At 43.9% G+C, this 13,713-nt stretch overlaps 1 protein-coding gene across 2 annotated transcripts in view; it reads left to right on the top strand.

The window, feature by feature from the left end:
- Nucleotides 1-8,925: 8,925 nt before the first annotated feature.
- The window catches only part of LYST (lysosomal trafficking regulator), a 215,736-nt gene continuing 210,948 nt past the window's right edge, over nt 8,926-13,713 (top strand). For both annotated transcript variants that reach the window (XM_017526586.2, XM_017526587.2), the window contains exon 1: nt 8,926-9,383. The gene's annotated coding sequence lies outside the window, so the exon portion shown is untranslated. The remainder of the gene's footprint in view (nt 9,384-13,713) is intronic.

The following is a 13,713-nucleotide window of genomic DNA, read 5'->3' as shown; positions in this document are numbered from 1 at the left end:
GTCTGTTTTCCCAGCAAAAGAACAGTGCAGGTCACAGGACAACAGATAAGCCTATTTATTTTCCCAGAGACTTTGGCCAGGCCCTACCATCTTCTCTTACCTTGTCCTCAGTTGTGGGTCAGCCTCAGGTCATGGGGCAGGTCGGGCTTGCACAGCCTTGATCAGGTCCCAGGGTTTCCCTCCCCACGCTCCCTGACGGGCTTACTAGGCGTCTTCTTTGAGAGCCTCTGTGAACCTCTATCCTCCCAGTTACCTTTATGAATAGACAATGGGGTGGCCAGGCACCCTGGCTCACACCTGGAATCCCAGCACTTTGGAAGGCTGAGATGGGCGGATCATGAGGTCAGGAGTTCGAGACCAGCCTGGCCAGCATGGTGAAACCCCGTCTCTACTAAAAATACAAAAATTAGCCGGGCGTGGTGGTGCCTGCCTATAATCCCAGCTACTGGGGAAGCTGAGGCAGGAGAATCACTTGAACCCAGGAGGTGGAGGCTGCAATGAGCCGAGATCTTGCCACTGCACTCCAGCCTGGGTGACAGAGCAAGACTCCATCTCAAAAAACAAACAGACAAAAATGGTTATGTTATTTTTTAAAAAAAAGATGGGGTGGGTCCCCTCCAGTGGCTCACACCTGTAATCCCAGCGCTTTGGGAGGCTGAGGTAGGCAGAATTCTTGAACCCAGGAGTTTGATGCCAGCCTGGGTAACTTGGTGAAACCGCATCTTTACAAAAAAAAAAAAATACAAAAGTTAGCCGGGCATGGTAGCCCATGCCTGCAGTTCCAGCTACTTGGGAGACTGAGGTGGGAGAATCACCTGAGCCTGGGGAGGTCAAAGCTACATCGAGCCGTGATGGCACAACACTGCACTCCAGCCTGGGCAACAGAGTGAGAACTTGTCTCAAAAAAATAACGAAAATGTTGGGCATTGTGGCTCAGGCCTGTAATCCCAGCACCTTAGGAGGCCAAGGCAGGTGGGTCACGTGGTATCCGGAATTTGAGAACAGCCTGGCCAGCATGGTGAAACCCCATCTCTACTAAAGATTCAAAAATTAGCTGGGCATAGTGGTACGCAGCTGTAATCCCAGCTACTCAGGAGGCTGAGGCAGGAGAATCACTTGAACCCGGGAAGCGGAGGTTGCAGTGAGCCAAGATCACGCTACTGCACTCCAGCCTGGGTGACAGAGTGAGACCCCATCTCAATAAAAGAATGAATGAATGAATGAATAAAAGGTGAAGTGTGGGAGGGGTTGCTCGGTACTCAGCATCTAGGATGAAACCTGACTGCAGCCATTGGTCCCAGTTGAGTTCAGTGAAATGTTCAGTTCAGCCCAGGGAAGAAAAGTTCTTCCAGGCTCCGGTACCATGCACTCTCTTAAGGACAGAGAGCGTTTTCTTTGCCTCTAGACCCACTCACCCTCTGCCCCTCTGCTCAGTGCTTGTAGCTCTCTATACTGTTATTTCATCTTCTCATCCCTATTAAATCTTTGTGCCGAAAAATGCAGCTCCCTTAATCTCAACAAATGCAGTGCCCCATCTGGCCCTCAGCCCCCCATTAGAGCATCTGGATGAGCTACCTACTCACTCTCCATGTTTTCCTTTTTTCCTTTCTTCTTTCATACTGAACACGCTTTCCTCCTGTATGTGCCTTGCTGTGCAAAGTGGAGTTCATTGTTGGGGACAGACAGAGAAACAAATAGTTACAATACAATGTACCAAGTTTTTTTTTTCTTTTTCTTTTTTTTTGAGACAGTTTTGCTCTTGTTGCCCAGGCTGAAGTGCAATTGTGGGATCTTGGCTCACTGCAACCTCTGCCTTCCAGGTTCAAGCGATTCTCCTGCCTCAGCCTCTGGAATAGCTGGGATTACAGGCATGCACTGCATGCCTGGCTAATTTTGTGTGTTTACTAGATATGAGACGGGGTTTCTCCATGTTGGTCAGGCTGGTCTCGAACTCTTGACCTCAGGTGATCTGCCTGCATTGACCTCCCAATGTGCTAGGATTACAGGTGTGAGTCACTGCGCCTGGCTGTAGCAAGTTTTATAATGTGGAATAGCTATGCAATGAAGACTGTGATGTCTTATTAAGATGGGCTCCAGAGACTCTCAAAGGAGCTATTTTTATTTAAAAAATTGTATTGTGAATTACATATGCAATAAATAATAATAGCTAACGTTTTTTGAGCACGATTCTGGTTGCTTTGTATGACAATCCATGTAAACCTAGGAGGTCTTTTTATTTAAAAAATTGTATTGTGAATTACATATATAATTAATAGTAATAATTAACATTTCTTGAGCACTATTCTAGTTGCTTTGTGTGTCTTAATCTGTGTAAACCTCAGAGTAAGCCGAAGAGATACATACTGTTATCATCCCTAGTTTTGAGTTGAGGAAATTTAGGCTCAGAGAGATTAAGCACACAGCTAGATAATGCTTGAGCCGGAATTTGAAGCTGGATTGCTTGTCTTGTCTCCAGAGCCGCCCTCATAAGCACTACAAGTTCTTTCCAATAATGACCAGAAAGCAACATAATCAAGTTTCCGTTCTTGCCAGAAAGTTTCATCATATCTTAATATTTTGCCACCATTTCTTCCGACTTTTGTGACATACACAACAATATGGCTGTGCTAAATGTAATGTGGGGTCCTGGATTGGATCCTGAAATGAAAAAAGGGCATTTGTGGAAAAACTGGTGAAATCTGAATAAAATCTAATGTTTAGTTGTACCAGTGTTCATTTCTGTACCATAGTTTTGTAAGATGTCAACACTGGGGGGAACCGGACAAAGGGGTATCTGGGAACTCTTTGGACTACATTTGCAATTTTTCTGTAAATTCAAAATTATCCCAAAATAAGACTTTTATTAAAAATGACAACATTATGGATGGAGATGAACCTTCATTGACATGTTTCTCTCATGGCCTCTTCCCAGAGATCATCCTCATCCAGAATGTGGTGTTTATCATTCAAAGGGCCTAACACAACTATTGGTATATGAATGTTAGCCATGAGCAATGCAGAGGATTTCTCAAGGCGTTTAGGTTTCAGTGATTGTGGGTCTTCCGAGAGACCTTGCCCCCTTTCAGACAGGGGCACTGCTATGAGTCCCTCTCCCAGTCAACCCATTTTCACCCTCACCAACTACCCAGCCCACACTTGGCCCACAAAGGAGGCCTCACCCTCCCTGCGGCGCCTGTTACTCAACCTTCCCTGAGCTGTGCACCACACACCAACATGAAGGCAGCTGGCTCTGAAGTTCCCTGAGTTTGAGGACAAAAGAAGACCTCTGTGAGTTGTCAGACTCTGTTACAGTCTGGGTCAGCAGACAAGAGTCCCAGGGCTCAGTTGTCTTCTCCAGGAGAAAAAATATTTATGCCATATGGTGTGTTCTAAGAGTTCCCACGGGAAGCTCAGAAAGCTCCGTATTACTCAGCATTCAAGGTGTATACCCAGACCACAACCTTATCCTAGGGGACCCAGCCCTAGGACAGGGGATGGCTGAGCTCTGAAATTTGAGTTATTTCCCAGTGTGCCTAACAGTCATTAGAAGGGCAACAGCTCTGGGACCTTATTCAGCTATTTACTGAAATATTTGTTTTTCCCCATTGTCTATTTATTTGTTATTTATTCCTATTATTTTTTTAGATGAAGTCTCATTCTGCTGCCCAGGCTGGAGTGCAGTGGTGCGATCTCGGCTCACTGCAACCTTCGCCTCCTGGGTTCACCCAATTCTCCTCCCTCAGCCTCCACGCCCACCTGCACACCACCATGCCCAGCTAATTTTTGTCTTTTTAGTAGAGATGGGGTTTCACCATATTGGTCAGGCTGGTCTCGAACTCCTGACCTCAGGTGATACAGCCGCCTTGTCCTCCCAAAGGGCTGGAATTATAGGCATAAGCCACCATACCTGGCCACAACGTAACGATTTTTAAGTGTACAGTTCAATGTCATTAAGTACATTCACATTCTTGTGCAAAGCTCACCACTATCCATTTCCAGAGCTTTTTCATCTTCCCAAACGGAAACTTTCTACCCACTAAACAACTCCCCATCCCACTTTCCTGGCAGCCCCTGGGAACCACTATTCTACTTCCTGTCTCTAGTAATTTGACTACCTCAGGTACCTCATATAAATATAATCACACTTTTGTGACAGGCATGTTTTACTTCATAACATCCTCAATGTTTACTCATGTTGCAGCACGTCTCAGAATCTCATCTCTTTTTAAAGTTGTATAATATTCTATTACATGGATACATCACATTTCATTATCAATTAATCCATTGTGGGACACTGGAGTTGCTTTCATCTTTTGACTACTGTGGATAACACTGCTTTCAGCATCACTGTACAAGTATCTATTTGAGATCCTACTTTCGATTCTTTTGAGTATATACCCAGAAGTGGAATTGCTGGATCATATGGTAATTCTATGTTTAACTTTCTAAGGAATGGCCTTTTTACAGCAAGAAAGGATTCTGGGGCCTGGGCGGGTGGTGAGGAAGAGGGATGGTAGTTCTGAGAATAGAGATTACTGCGACATTCGTGAGAACCTCAAGGTTGGTAGGCTGGAGGGATCTAAAAGGTAATCTGGCATAGCTGCCCTCTGACACCTACAGCCCCACTTCTGTGTAACTTTCCTTCAGGGGTGAAATGTTCTGCGGTCTCCCTGCGCTGCGTTTACCTCTTGTGGCCACAGAGATAACGTGAATCTGTCTGCTTTGGCATAGCCCTCAGGCCTTGGAAGACAGCTTTCTTGTATCCGTCTTTTGTCTTCTAGAGAAAGCTTTGTGCTTTAAATTGTGTGTGTGTGTGTGTGTGTGTGTGTGTGTGTGTGTGTGTGTGTGTNTGTGTGTGTGTGTGTGTGTGTGTGTGTGTGTGTGTAGAAACAAGGTCTTCCTATGTTGCCCAGGCTAGTCTCAAACTCTTGACCTCCAGCAATTCTCCTGCTCCAGCCTCCCAAAGTGCTGGGACTACAGGTGGGAGCCACCGTGCCCGGCCATGACTCAGTTTTGACCTTATCCTAGGTACTCTCTGAATGAGTTAATTTCTGTATAATACTTAAAAGAGTGATATTCTAAGTGGAGTGAAATACCCCTGGTAAAGTCCAAGCAGCATGGCCTAGAGAGTCTGTCACTTCCTTTATTCTAAATCGGGGCGTCAAATGACTGCTTAGGCGGGGCAGGGAACAGACAGGGAGAGTCAGGCCCTTGTGAGACAGCTAGGATTGGTAAAATCCAGGGTTAAATGGGAAGCATACTGGCTTGCAAAGGGATTTACCCGGACAACAACAGCAGCCCCAACCAAAGAAAGGATTTACCCCAAGGACAAAGCATCCAGCCCATTGTTTTATTTATTTTTTGATAGGTAGGTAGATGAAGGAGGGCAACCACTACAATGTGCCTTCATATGGAGCTTCCTTTCAGCTAGAGCCCTGAATGCCTTTTCCCACAAGTGCTGCAAAGTACCTCCCTCCTACTCTTCACTCAAACCACTGATGTTTTCCCCTCAACTGCGGGGCCCGACGTGACACTGACCTCTGCTAAATGCCGTGTTAGAATGATCTCAGCTCTTTAACCCTTCAAGGTTTTTCCAGTCTTATCCTGACATCTTGTATATTTAGTCCACCTCCCAAGTTCACATCTTAGCTTGTCAATGCTGCTTAGCAATGATGAAAGAATTTTAGGAGCTTAATTGAGTTTTTCAGTCCTCTCTGCAAAGCAGTGCGATATGTACCACCTCCGCTGGGCAGCTGCTCTTACAGCTTTCATATTCAGCTGATTTCTGAACTCTTCCAAGCAGCCTGGCATAGAATAAAGCTTTGTAAAGAATCACAACTTAAAGTCTTACTTACATTTCACGACTTTCCATAACTTCTGACGTGCTTTCGATGTGACATTCTCTCTTCTCTAATAAGAATGGCAGACAAACTGTGAGTAGGCCGTAATAGTGAATGTTACTATGCTTTCCTGTGGATATTTTTAAAGGAATACAGTAACTCTTTAGGAGACAAATGGTTTTTCCTTCTTTGAATTGAATGCCAAGTAAAATTTGGGTAAATTTATAAATTTTTTTAACCAAATAAACATGGCGGGGGCAGTCAGACCTACAATATTCATCTTATTTTTCTTTTTTTAAGATGGAGTCTCACTCTTTCGCCCAGGTTGGGGTGCACTGGCACAATCTTGGCTCAGTGTAACCTCCGTCTCCCAGGTTCAAGCAATTATCCTGCCTCAGCCTCCCAAGTAGCTGGGACTACAAGCACATGCCACCACATCCGGCTAATCTTTGTATTTTTAGTAGAGACAGGGTTTCACCATGTTGGCCAGGCTGGTCTCGAACTCCTGACCTTACGTGATCCGCCCACCTTGGCTTCCCAAAGTGCTGAGATTACAGGTGTGAGCCACCGCACCCGGCTCCATCTTATTTTTCTTTTTGCCTTGATTCCCAGTAATCTAGGCCAAATTCAGAGCCCACATAATCAGCTCATCTCAGGCAGCTGGTTATATTCACCCCCTTTACAGACCTCTTACTGTATTTTTAATCTTACGTGACCCTGTTTTTGGACTCTGTGTCCACTTTCTCAAGCCAGTTTGTAACACCCTGCACATCAGAAGAATGTTGAAGTAAACGGTTGCCACCAGAAAGGATTTCTGTCTCCCAAACGAGTCCTTTGCATCCTGTTCATTAACAGAGCCTCTAAGTTCATAATAAGGCCAAGATATATTTTTTTCCAAAGCATCTTCAACAGGAAAATGTTAATTTAGTCATCAAGTTATGACTGGTGATCTAACAGTAGTAGAATTAAATGAGGCAGGAAGTGCTATGAGAAATGCAAGTAACACTTAGAGAGGTGAAGCCTTCACGGCTCTTTAAATATGCTTCAGGGACTTTTTAATAAGATGTGTTACAGCATGAAACAGAGCTAACCAACATTTCAAAGGAAAGAAGACTTTTTTTCCCCTAAAGGTACACATTCGCAGTGACTTTATTATCCACAGCATTCAGCCAGTCTTCGTGTTGGATAGATAAAGAAATTTCTCTCAGTACCTTTGACCCTTAACATCTCTGTTGGGTGTGAGTTAAACTCGAGCTGATACAAGAACAGTAAATACAGTCAAACCCACACTCATTTCAATGAGTGCAGCTGGGAGAATTCACAGACATGGCCTAAACAGTGATAAAAAGGGATTGCAATAACGATTTATTAAAGACATGTTTATCAAGAGCCTAATACCTACATGATACATAATATGCTAGAATACATTTGTAAATATTTGTTGAGGAACTAATTATAAAGACTATGCCAGATGCTTTATCAGCCATAACTTATTCTCAGTAATATCTTTTATAAGTGGGTTGTTATAGACATTACCGTATTACCTTTAATAGTCTCCCTTTAATAGTCATTGTTCTAGGCTCCACCTGATGTTATGATATGAATGTTTTTAGCTACACTCTGCATCCAGAAGATTACATGATTACCATCAATTTCTAAAAACAGTAATAACCCCTATAGTTCTGAGAAAATACGTACACTACAGAACAGTCATTCAACAAATGTTTATTGCATGCCTACTATGTAGCATATGCGTACATATATGTAACACACATGCAAAGAGCAGTCTAGTCAGTAGTTTAGGAGGATGGAATTGGATGTTAAACAGGCCTGGGTTCCCACACCGCTGCCACCATTTAAAAGCAGTGAAACATTGAACAAGTCTTAGGTTCCTTAACAGTAAAATGGGAATACAAGTACCTATCTGGAATCATTGTTGTGAGGATTAAATACAATAGCATTGATGAAACACTAGCCCAGGACCTGGCATAATTGCTAATTTTAAAAGAGCAACTTGGCAAAATGCTTGTTGGGAGGCCAAGATGGGAGGACTGCTTGAACCTGGGAGTTCAAGACCCAGCCTGGGCAAAATAGCATGACCCTGCCTCTAAAAAATAAAAATAATTAGCTAGGCATGGTGGTGCACCCCTGTAGTCCCAGCTACTCAGGAGGCTGAGGTGGGAGGATCACCTGAGCCCAGGTGTTTGAGGCTGAATTGAGCTAATCTCCCACAGCTGTGCTCTGGCCTGGGCTTCAGAGCAAGACCCTATCTCAAAGGAAACAAAACAGGACATTGTTTTTATACATATATATGTATGAAAGTTTCTAAATAAAAACATTAAGTCAGAAATCCATAACAGGCATGGTGTTAAAAAGATGACAGTAGATTTTAATGAAAATATTTTAAAGGTAACAACAGCAGGAGGAAAAAAAAAAAAAAAAAAAAAAGGAGAAAGGTGTATTTTAGTCCAAAGGAAGGGCCAAAAAAAAAGAAGACACTAGTTTGGTGAAAGTTTGCCGCCAGAAGGCCAGTGGTAGTATCTATGCTTCAAACTCACATTCCGGGCCAGGATTCATGTCTGTAATCCCATGGCTTTGGGAAGCTGAGGCAAGAGGATTGCTCGAGGCCAGGAGTTCAAGACCAGCCTGGGCAACATTAAAAAATTAACTCATGCCTATAGTCTCAGCTACTCGGGAGGCTGATGCAGGAGGATCTCTTGAGCCCAGGAGGTCTAGGCTGCAGTGAGCCATGATTGTGCACTGCACTCTAGCCTGGATGACAGAGCGAAACCCTGTCTCTGAAAAAAGAACTCAAATTTTGGGGTTTAGTTCTATGTCCTCCAAGGACTGCAGACTTCTCAAACCAAGAGTAATGATGGTCCTCACAAGGACAAACTTAGGTCCGCCCCCTCTGCAGAAGAATCAGGGAATTATGACTCATAGGAGCCACCACAAAAATCACTAACTGGAAATCCTTGCTGCAGCTACACTGCAAAAGAATCAGATTGATTTGCCAAATTCCCCATGTGATACAACCGTGGCCACCTGCCAAAGAGCCAGTGGGAAGAGGGTCACTTGCCTTCCTGGTGACACAGAGATTTCCTAGCCCCATTACCAAATGAAAAAGCAATGCAAGGGCTTCTAAGAAGCCATCCCAATGACCTTTTGGCTCTGAGAAGACCAGAGTGTTTGGGGTTTTGCCCTCTGTCGGCAGTTTATTCATTCTTACACGGGAAAGTTGTATTCTGAGGTTTCTGTGGCGCATGAAGCTTTTCCTTCACCATCTGTTCCTGTGTCCTCCTCGGGTGACACCATCTAATGGAGTTTCGGGCTGTTTGACTCAACCGTGCATGTTCCTCAATGTCAGGAAATAATCCTACCCTAAATCAGCCAAACAGAAGCCAGATCTAACTGCAAACGAGGGACCCAGTTTGCTTAATAGCATGGAAGAGACCAGTTTCATTGCAGCTACCTGGGAAGACGGTTGCTAATTAGACTGCAACAGGGTTCCTTGCTCGTCTGAAGAAGATAAACACTGTGCAGGTAGGTTAAAGTGTTTCTGAGACTTTTCAGTGCCAGCCGAGAACATGGGCAGCTTAGGAGGGCAGGCTGGGTGCAGACTGAGAGCTTTAAGTGCCACTGAGAAAGGTGACTGGTGGGTGAATTCCTGGCAGTCCTGTCACCTTCAGGAGCTGGCCCCTGCAGACTGCTTGCTCAGAGAGTGGCCAAGGACTGTGGCGAAACCTTAGGGGAGAGTATTTGATGAAGAAAAATGCAGTTGCTTTTATGGAGCAGGGTGAGCCAAAGACCTTCATTGGAGAGATTCCAATCTGATTCTCAGTTGCGAGTAAAATTGAGATTATTTGTCTGGGTCATGACGTAGTTATAAGGACTCACTCAATAAACATGTGCAGATGGGCTCATGTAGGATGTTATTAGACAAGGCACAGGGAACCAAACATACCCACCATGCACTTATTCTTTCTCTCCTTCTCACTCCTCACTGCTAGCCCTCCCTAATCCTTCAGCCTCTGTTATATTTCTGATCTATGCTAAGGCTGTTTCCCATCCTTCACAGCTTCCACTCACCCGCCTCTCACAGGTTCCGACATCCTCTTAACACCTCTCTCCATTTCCACATACCCTCAGCTTGGGCCCTCATCATCTTTCTCTTGGACTGTTGCAAGAGTCTCCACACCATTGTCTCTGCCTCTAGTCTCTTTTGCCTCCAGTCCTTTATTTGGGCAACTGCCCACATTCTCTTTCTGAAATGCAAGCTTGGTCATATCTTTAGCTTAATGGACTCCAGCAGCTGCCCAGTACCCATGGAATAAAGCTCAAACCCAGGAGCTTTCAAGATCTGCTCCCTCTACCATTGCAGCTTCATCTCCTGCAAGTGTCCAGGGCTGTTGTCACCTGGAATTCCTGCTGTTCTCCTAATATGACCTTGGAATCACCTCCTTACTTCCTGTCTATTCCCTCAGCCTGGAATATCTTTCTCTTGTCCTGCCTGTCAACCCCCGCCTCTTTTTTCAAGACAAAGCCATCTCCTTTGTGAAGCCTTCCCCATCCTCCCTCCTCCAGATCTGGGTTAACTATTCTGCCTCCTATTCATGTGTGTGTGTGTATGAAAGAGAGAGAGAGAGAGAGAGAGAGAGAGAGAGAGAGTTTAAATATACATAACATAAAGTTTATCATTTTAACCATTTTTAAATGTACAGTTCAGTGACATTAAGTACATTCATATTTTTGTGTAACCATCACCACTATCCATTTCCAGGACATTTTAAACTTCCCCAGCTGAAATTTTGTACCCATTAAACACTAACCCCTCATTCTCTTCTTTCCCCAGCCCCTGACAACCACCATTCTATTTTCTGTCTATGCAAATTTGACTATGCTACATACCTTATACATAGGATTTGTCCTTTTGCGACAGGCTTTTTTCACTTAGCATCATGCCTTCAAGATTCAGCCATATTGTAGCATGTGTCAGAATTTCTTTCAAGGTTGAATAATATTGCATTGTATACACACACACACACACACACACACACACACACAATGTGATATATATAATATATCACATTTTCTTTCTTTTTTTTTTTTGTTTTTTGTTTTTGAGATGGAGTCTGGCTCTGCTGCTCAGTCTGGAGTGCAATGGCACGATCTCGGCTCACTGCAGCCTCCACCTCCCAGGTTCAAGCAATTCTTCTGCCTCAGCCTCTTGAGTAGCTGGGATTACAGGCATGCACCACCATGCCCGGCTAATTTTTGTATTTCTAGTAAAGAAAGGGTTTCACCAGGTTGGCCAGGCTGGTCTCAAACTCCTGACCTTTTGATCCACCCACCTCGGCCTCCCAAAGTGCTGGGATTACAGGCGGGAGCCACTGTGCCCGGCCCACATTTTCCTTATCTATTCATCCATCAGTGGACGCTTGCATTGCTTCCCCTTTGGCTTTTATGAATAATGCTGCTATAACATGGGTGTACCAGTATCTCTTTGAGATCCTGCTTCCACTCTCTGATATGTACCAGAAGTGGAATTGTTGGATGGCGTGGTAATTCAAATCCCTATTATTTTTCCTCAAGGCCTATTGTGCATGTTAAATATGCATCTTCAATGTGGTAATGTAGCTATATGCAAATTCCCAAGGAGTAATTAAAGCACAGCAAAGACTCTGCAAAGAATATCTGAAAAAGTATGTTTTCCACACAGAAGAACTTGCAAACCTGTTGAAACGTAACAGTGTGAATAACACTTGAAATCTAAAATTAGACTCTGGCAAACGCTTCTAAGGAGAAAAACATTTTAAGAAAACCAGTTGGTAAGTTTTGTAGTTACCACTTTGTTATGACCTACTTGGGAATTTGGAGTTAGAAACCCCAGTTCCAGCCCTGCCCTCATCACGTATAGCAAGTCACTTAATTTTCTAGGCTGATTTTACCCTCAGGAAAATAACAAGCATCCCTTTACATTTATGATAATAAGGCAACCCAAGTGAAGGCATTCTGGTAACCTCAAAAAAGATCATCTGAATTATCATAATGACCAGCACCCCATGTAATGCTGGAGATTACATTATACCCCATGTAATGCTTTTACAGCAGACTCAAATGATAGTAAATTGGACTCATGATCCTCTCTCCAAGGAAGCTAAATGGAATTTTTAAAATCTTTTTGAGATGGAGTCTCACTCTGTCACCCAGGCTGGAGTACAATGGTGCAATCTGAGCTCACTGCTTCTCTGCCTCCCAGGTTGAAGCAATTCTCCTGCCTTAGCCTCCTGAGTAGCTGAGGTTACAGGCATGAACCACCATGCCTAGCTAATTTTTGTAGTTTTAGTAGAGACGGGGTTTCACCATGTTGGCCAGGCTGGTCTTGAACTCCTGATCTAAGGCTATCCACTTGCCATGGCCTCCCAAAGTGCTGGGATTACAGGAGTGAGCCACTGCGCCTGGCCACTAAATGGAATTCTTTAAAGAATAAATTGCAGCAATACTTGATCATTCCCATTTTCGTAAGAAAAATCTTTGAGGATGAAGTAGAATCCTAGGGACATTTAAGGGTGGTAAGATAGGTGCTGGTGGGGTTTTAAAACATGGCAATTGAGGAGACGGTTTTCTATAGATGAGAAATAGGCGCAGAGAAGGAAAGCCCTGAGCCAAGAATAGAAAAAATACTGTTGGTAAAAGCAGACAGTATGTCCTACATGATATGTGTACATTCCATCTAGGCAGTATCAATTACAGCATTAGAATAAATACCCTAACCCACTTCCCATGGTTCTTTCTGGCTTGCTGTACATATTAGGTGTGGCAAAGTTGTGTTTATAGTCACTGTTATGATGTTGGTGTCAAATGATGACACTTTTACCGAGGAATAAATCAACACAGGATCCTTGACTTAGAATAACTGACTAATCAACTTACTTACAGATCTTACAATTCTCATTCCTACCGTCCATGTTTTCAGAATGTCCATGCTATTGATTGTCAACAAGGGAAGGCAGTATAAGGCAAGCCTACTGAGTTTTTTTCACATATACTGCTAAACTAATATTGAGTGAGATATCGTCTTCCTTCCTCTCTGAATTTGAGGAAGTGGTCAATACAAAAAAAAAAAAAACATGTTTGAGATGATTATAGAATTCAGAAGACATAAACGATTACTTGTAAATACAAGATATAGAAGGTGTAGTGCTGTGCATGTAGTTGCAGATAACTCTAAGAAAAGATGAGACAGCAGTTTGCTCTTCTGAGGAAGTTAGATCCATTCTCAGGCCGGGCACAGTGGCTCACACCTGTAATCCCAGCACTTTGGGAGGCTGAGGTGGGCAGATCACCTGAGGTCAGGAGTTCGAGACCAGCCTGGCCAACATGGTGAAACCCCATCTCTACTAAAAATACAATTAGCCGGGTGCGGTGGCATGCGCCTCTAATCCCAGCTACTTAGGAAGCTGAGGTGGGAGAATTGCTTGAATCCAGGAGGCAAAGGATGTGGTGAGCTGAGACTATGCCTCTACACTCCAGCCTGGACAACAGAGCGAGACAGGGAAGGGTGGGGGAGGGGAAAGGGGAAGGGAGGGGAGGGGAAGGGAGGAGAGAGAGGAAGGAATAAAGAAGAAGGAAGGAAGGAGAGAGGGAGGGAAGGAAGAAAGGAAGAAAGGAAGGAAGGAAGGAAGGAAGGAAGGAGAGAAGGAAGGAAGGAAGGAAGGAAGGGGAGAAGGAAGGAAGATAGGTCGGTCCATTCTCAGGGCTTTCCATTTATGGTTCCATATTTCTCTATTTTAGAATGCTCAGAAACAGTCTGGAATGCAGAAAGGCAGTTTGTATGTAATAATGGTAGTATCTCTAATTAGAGGGAAAAAGA

The sequence above is a fragment of the Cebus imitator genome, unplaced genomic scaffold (genome assembly GCF_001604975.1).
Source record: "Cebus imitator isolate Cc_AM_T3 unplaced genomic scaffold, Cebus_imitator-1.0 Scaffold42, whole genome shotgun sequence".
NCBI lineage: Eukaryota > Metazoa > Chordata > Mammalia > Primates > Cebidae > Cebus > Cebus imitator.
The sequence above is the reverse complement of the archived record's forward strand: the minus strand, read 5'-3'. Positions and strand labels throughout refer to the sequence as shown.